A 7378-nucleotide genomic window follows, 5' to 3' on the forward strand; every position below is an offset into this window, starting at 1 on the left:
ACCTATGTCTCGGACGGCCAGAGCCGACTTGAGGTGATCCAACAATTACTCATTCGTTGGGCAGGCTGGGTGAATAGAGAGGCGGGCAAAGCTTAATGGTTGCAAAACTTTACTTACTCCGCTTGTAGCTGCGACGCAGACGGTCCGGTCGTCTGAACAACTATGTGAGTTGTTCCAGCTGGCAAGGCTCAAGCCAGTCGATCCGTCCACAAATTAAGCCGGTGGGGAAAGGGTACGTCGAGGATTGCGCTCGGCGACAGGGAGAAGAATCGATAGGTGATCAGTCTATCGATCAGCTCAGCCGCAAGTCAGATCTCTTTAGAGGCACTCTGCAGCGTGCTCAAAGTTCTCCGACTTGGGCGGAAGTCGCACGAAATTTTAAACGGCTAGCAAGCCAATTACTAGCTGCCACGTATGAATAATTTAGAACTGGCCAATAGCAGGACACAAATTTGCATTCAAATGGCGGGAACTCTCTTGCACCGGGGTTTTTCTGTTGCAACAAAACCTTTGCTGTGCAAGAGGCTCTCATGTGGCGGGAAAATTCCATCGTGCCGAGGCACCAAAATCACTGGGTTGTGACAACCTACAGTGAGGCTTGATTTTTAGTTGGAAGCAATTTACTAGTGCCTTGGTTTATGCTTGTAATTGGAGGACCAGCTTGTAGCTATAGGGATGTGCTTCAAGTATTCTGCATTTTGATGCCTGCACTGGTCAGTGAGGCTGGGGCCAGGGATGTAAAGCCTGAAACCATGGGTCATGGCTGAGGGCCTCAGTGAGAGAAAAGGGACCAAGGCTGGAAAGACTGAAGCTCAAAGAGAGATTAGAGCCCAAGGGACAGAATGTATGAACTGGGCTGGGAAGTCGCATAGAATAGTGATTGAGTGACATCTGTGAGGCATAGGTGTGGTTATGGGGGTGGCTGGAGGCCATACTACCCCTAAAGCATAAGGCATGGGTAGGACCTGTGGGGATACAAGTGGTGCCTGATAAGTGCTGGCAGGCCTTAGGATAGGCCTTTGGTAGCAGATTGGAGTCTAACTGGGTGTGTCTATTTGTGCAACTATGGCGCCATTGTTACTGCACTGTCATTTAGTATTTCCTTTTAGAAGTACTAAAAATGGTGCAGCAACAGCCATTGTGTGTGCCACACACAGTTATTTTTAAGCACTATGTCGCCGTAGCAACATGCTATAATAGGGAAGCGCGTTGCTACAGCAACGTAGCTGCAGCATCATGAGTTTTGCCTGTGGATGCTATGTTGCTGTAGCACATTGCTAAGGTAATGTAGTGTCACATGTAGACACGCCCACTAAGTTATATTCAGGTTAGGGCAGCAGCAATAAGATCACTCCAGGACTCTGGGGCAGCCTCCCACTGTAATAAAATGTTTCCATCAAGGCATGGCAGGAGAGACTTTGAGGGGTACATGGAAGAGCTGGAGTAGGGGAGGACTAGCATGGCCACTAGGAGGTGCCTTGGCCACCCCAGGGCTTGTCTTGTCACAGGGACTTATGCCTCGCTTTTTTTAGCCTAGAGAAGTTTAAAACAAATCATCTTAGTAAGTCTTCAAATACCTAAGGGGTGAACATATAGAGAGTAGGGAGAGACTATTCTGTAGCCACAAGGAACAAGACTATAAGCAGTAGCCTCAAACGGCAGCAAGGGCAGATCTAGGATTTTGAAAGAGGATGCAGATGGTGTGGTATGTATCACATAGCACAAAATATATTTTTGGCAATTAAAAAGAAACTAGAAAGCTGTACTAATGTGCTAGGGGCTTAGGGCTTGTTCAGTTTAAGATCCAAGTGAAAACAAATATAATGGGGCTTGTTGGGAGCCTGATGGGTCCAGGGTGGGGCAAGCATCTAGTGCCAGGGGTACAGCTGTTATTCAACACCCTGGCCATGGTCAGAACTCCTCCCTGCACCCCCAAACATTCCACCATGTCCCCAAAGTGCCCTTCGCTTCCCTTTTATGCATTGCCCCTTTCCCCTGAAAGCCCCATGACTCCTCTGTTCTCCAGTCAGACACAAACCTCATCACCCCAACCCCCATAACATCCCAGCCCCTCCCTGCAATCCAGAACCCACAGGAAGTGCCTCTGCGGAGGGGAGGGGAGGGGGGAGGAATCCTGAGATGGGGCAGTTCTGGGTCCTGAGAAGTAAGAGACTTCTGGGGGTGGGTGTCCCTAATGCATAAATAATTGGGGCCAGGGGAGAACTTTCTCCAGCTTTTTACAGTACCCCTACCCCTCTGGATCTGCCCATGCCCAGCCTTATCCTGCCCTATTTGCACTACCACTTCAGCCTCCATCATCTGGTGCAATGAATAACCCAGGAAAGGGTCACCACAGTAACTTACCTCTTCAACTCATCTTTGCAATTCCCTCCTGCCTCTGACTACCATGCCACCATACAGCTCAGCCCGTCTTCAGGCCTGCCCATCCCTGTCTCTTATTTGTTGGGGGTTAGAATCCCCTAGGAATCAAGCCATGCAAATATATGTTTCACAGCATGTGGAGCCCGGTTGGAGCACCCTGGGCTGGCAGGGGACCCAGTGGGTCAGCCTACCAGCCCAGCGCAGCTCCAACCAGGCTCCACATGCTGTAGAGGGGCTGGCAGAGGCACAAGGGTGCTTCAGTGCGGGGCTAGCCAGTAGGCAGTCCCAATGCTGAAGCACCCTCATGCCCCAGCCAGCTGCTCTGCAGCACACGGAGTGGGTGGAGCAGCCAGCCTGATGTAGTAAAAAGTAACAACTCCCATAAACCGATGAGGTAAAAAAGCCAGCTAAATTTGGCTAGGACATTGACATTAACTAAGTTTCATAAAGTTGCATAGGAATGTTATTACCTGTGCAAATTAGTGTCTTTGTTCTAGGTCTCATCTGAAAAGATAGAACAATCAGTAGCATAGCACCCCTTAACGTTGTGCTAATGCACTGGTTCAGTATTGACTCAAAGGAATAAGGATCGTCAAATAAATTATTAACTATATTTCCTATTACACATTAGATTTCCTTGGAGGTCTCTGATTCAGTTAATCTGTTTTATCACTGCCTTGTTTACAAGAATTGATGGGATTAGCGCCTGAGGGATTATAAAGTTATAGTAGAAAATGTGATTGAGTCATTGGCTTCTTAGAAATCCCCTCATCAATGGACCAAACAACAGGAGTTGTAACGTCCAAGGTTCATTCACCTGCAACTCTACCAATGTTTTACATGCCATCACCTGTTTACAAGGCCCCAGTGGTGTTTACATCAGATAGATGGGGCAATATGTGTGTGTAAGAATAAATTAACATCTAGCTGACATCAGTTCCAGAAAGACACAATCCTGTGGTGGAATACTTTAATCTCCTTGGACATCCATCCCATCGCTGACCTCGGAGTATGTGTTCTCAGGCAGCAAAACTTTGAAAACAAACTTGAACAGGAAACTGCAGACCAAGAAATCATATGCAGGCTAGATTTGGTTAAGTATGGTCTAAACAAGGACTACAGGATTTTTATCCCATTACCTGAATTAGCTCTTGTGATGTCTTTATCCCTATACGTTTATAGCTTGTTTGCTTCTCCTGGAAATGGTCCCTATTCCCATCTCCCATCCCTCCCTTTCTTCCCTGTGTTTTGTATGCAATTCACTCTCTCCATTTGATACGCTGCTCTGTGCATGTTCTTTCACAGCATCTGTTGAAGTGAACTTGGGCTCACAAAAGTGTCAGGCATAAACTATTCATCTCTGACCTAGTCTGTAAAATAAAAATCTACCCTGCCTTCTCTAAGAACACTGATCATATAGAGCAGTTAAACTTATTTAAATTCTGTAGTTTCCTATATTAAAATTAGTTAAAACACTTTTGTAATAAAAGTATTAATGCTTTCCTGGCCTATAGAGTAAAAATAGAGTAACTCCAATCAAGGTAAGCACTTACGTAAATTAAGCCTGGTAGCACTATTGTAAATAGATAAGTATTATAAACATCTTAGAAATGTGTAAACTGAGACACACAAGCTAAGTGATTTGTACAAGGTCATAAAATAAGCCAGTCTCAGAGCTGGGAGGAGAATCTGAAACACGCAGCCTGTCTCTTTCTCCAGTTGTTAGACGATAGTTCCACACAGAGGTCCTAGGTCAGGAAAGTATTAAGCAAGCTTTTAAACCCTTCCTTATTCGAGAAAGTACCGAAGCATGTGCTGAAGTCCAATTGATTTAATTAGGAATTAAATTTGTACAGAAAGTTAAGCACTCATTTAAGTGTCCTTTCTGAAGAGGAATGCTTCCATGACTTGGAGCCAAAGGTAGCTAATTTAATGAAAATACCTTTATCAGCAATATTCTTTAAAAATACACTTCTGTTTTTTCTCAATTCTCTGCTTGTTCCTAGAATGTGTCATTATAACTTACAAATGATAAGATGAAGACGTATAGGGAAGGAAATGTTCAGGTAGTACATATGACATTCACACTAGTTTTTCCCTGTTTTTTCTTGAAGCCTGAGATTCATTTCTTTGCAAAATATCAAAATATATTGTCCTCTGAGGCCATAATCTTTCTTTGTTGTTATTATGGCCTGTTTTACAATGCCTATTATGTTAATCTCTTATTTAAACATTGAAAGTAATGTGTTTTATCCAGTCTTTGTTTTTTCCATAGTACTAAACAACTGGGCCAACATCTTTTTTTATTTTTACTTCTGCTACTTGTATGTTCAGCACTTCTGCTACTTTGTGATGGCACAATCAGTAGTTACTGAAGTGTACATGTGCAGAGCCAGACTTTAAGTAGGCTTTATAAAATAATACAATTTAGAGAGTGACTTTATCACATGGAAAACCTTCTCTGGAATAGTGCTATCTCAATGATGCTCCCTCTTCAACTCTCCTCTGTCCTGTTTATTGGAAATCACTAAATAATGATGGCTATGTCAGTGGAAAAGGGAACTAGAAAATAATTCAAATCTATCAAGCTGAGTAAATTGCAAGCTTATCTATCCTTATCCTTCTTTCTCCTTCATTCCTGTTTCTTATTATAGCCTCATTGTCATAACATTTTAATGTAAATTGTTAAAATGAATGGAATAGGGATTATTTTCCCTATTTACTAATACAGCACTCACTACAACGGGTTCAGATACTGAAACAAGTGCAAAAGATTATAGAATGTCATTAATAAAGATATATGTGGTTTATTTTTACATATGGGATCCAAGTATTTATTAGAGCCAGTCTTTCAATTTCTCAGTGCCCCCCCTTCCCTCAAAGCCTACTCTTACCCAGCTCTGGAGAAACAGAAATAGCAAAATAAGAAAGCTCAGATAATTCATTTCTGAAGCATATGTGTTATTCCATTGCTTTATCATCAAAATGTAAAATCACTGTGATCATCAAGCTTGAAAGGAGCAAGCAATAAAAGGTTGGAAGGGAATCTAAAAATACCTCTCCAGATACACACACGAACTCTTGTTTAAATGGAAAATGAATCCATTCCAGTTGATGTGTACAGGATTCCTATTTCTTGTGAAACTCTCAGTATTTCATGGTAGTTGACACATTGTGTCAATTTAGGGATCCTGCTTTCAAGATGCTGCTAGTTGTAACTGGTAAGAATGGTCCCCAGAGACCGCTCTTGCTTGCCTGAGCTAGCAACAAAGCTGCACTTAACACAAGAGGTTGCTTCATTATTTCTGCTTTACTGTGCTCTGGGAAGTAACTGTTGAGCAATGACAGGGGCGGAGCCAGGGACACCTGAAGCCTCTTTAATTTGCCCCAAGTGAGCCAACAGAATAAATCAATTAAAATGGGTGGAAGAGAAGGGTTGTGTGTGGAGCGTGCAGTTGGTTCTTTAGTGTTACTGGGAATGAGCTCTCTGGTACCCCCACCTAAGCACGTGCAATGGCTGTTCCTTACTCTCAGAATTGATGCATCTGTGTCTGAACCACCACTCTTTCTCATCAGCATGTGAGGAAATGGTTGCCTACTCCTGCATGACTTGCACTTGCCAGTACTGGTAGAAAGTACAAGGGGCAGTGCCCTCGGGTGTACTGGAGAAGTGAAAAGGATACTTGACTGGGAGTCAGGCATTGACCCATTGTGCAATGTTGGACAACAGCTGGGTGACCATGGAGGGTTTAATTTCTCTGTGCCTGTTTCCTTATCTGTCCTTCTGATTTATATATATAAAAATTACACATCTATCCATCTATCTATCTCCAGGTAACAAGGGGCACTGAGAAACAGTCAGAGATACAGATATCATGTGTGTGTGTGTGTGTGTGTGTGTGTTGTCTGTATATCTGACTTTCTCAGCACCCCTTGTTACCTGGATATGGCAAAAATACAAGGAAAAATATGAATGGTTAAGTCTTCATTCATGTAAGAAACAGTCAGGAAAAGAAACATATGTATCTCAGTGGAGATATAAGTGTGTGTGAAGATTCTCACCCAGGAGGGTATTTTAGAAACTATTTGGAGTTATGGATTAAAATTACACTGTCAGAAAGGCTACTAGTGTGAACTGGTGTCTATGCTGGGTTTGGCAGGTTGTAGTATGCTTTGCTGTTCTGATGCCTGTGGGTATGAATAAATCAGACTAGTTTATACCCTCCTGTTAACTGATGTACTGTTGGGGAAACTGAGTTACCACTGTCACATACCTGCATATCTCTCTGTCTCTGTCTCTCTCTCAGCCCCCCGCATATTTGTTACTTGTTCCGGTAAATTTTTATAGGTATTGCACATGCTTCTAGGCTTTGCTGGTTGCATAGGTGTCAGGGTGTTTTTAAGCCTCCCTCATAGGCATTGGGTGCTGTTGGCAGGGGACTGGGACTATGGTGCTTCTGCGAGGACTGAGGCCAGAGGTTGCTGGCTAGAGGGTCTTACCCCTCCGCTCAGGGTCACCCTAGGGTCAGAAAGGAATTTTACCCCGTGGTCAGACTGGAACTGATCGTGGCAGGGTTTGCCTTCCTCTATAGAGATCCTCTTGAGCATGTGTTGACACCCTTTCACAGAACCAGGACCCTGGCTGCTGGGGCTCTGCCGCTTCCCCTGGCAGGGGAGGGTGTTAGGTCTGTGTGGTGCCAGGGCTGACAGCATCTTGGGTGGCGCTGAGATGAGGGCTCTCCTCTCCTAGCAGGGGCTTCTAGGCTGTCTTAGTTATTCATGATTGATATCAACTAACCAGAAGAATAATGAATAAGAATCACGAAGCAGGAGGAAAAGGCTACGGCCCACCAGCCTAGGGGCTGCCAAGGGACTTGGGCGCAGCCTTGCACCCGCGGGGGTCGGGATTGAGGGGCCTGAAGGCGGCGCCTGTGCGGCGAGGGGTGGCGAGGCCGAGGTAGCGCTGCAGCATCCGGGCAGCGCGGCCGGGCCGGGG

The sequence above is a fragment of the Alligator sinensis genome, unplaced genomic scaffold (genome assembly GCF_000455745.1).
Source record: "Alligator sinensis unplaced genomic scaffold, ASM45574v1 scaffold713_1, whole genome shotgun sequence".
Lineage (NCBI taxonomy): Eukaryota > Metazoa > Chordata > Crocodylia > Alligatoridae > Alligator > Alligator sinensis.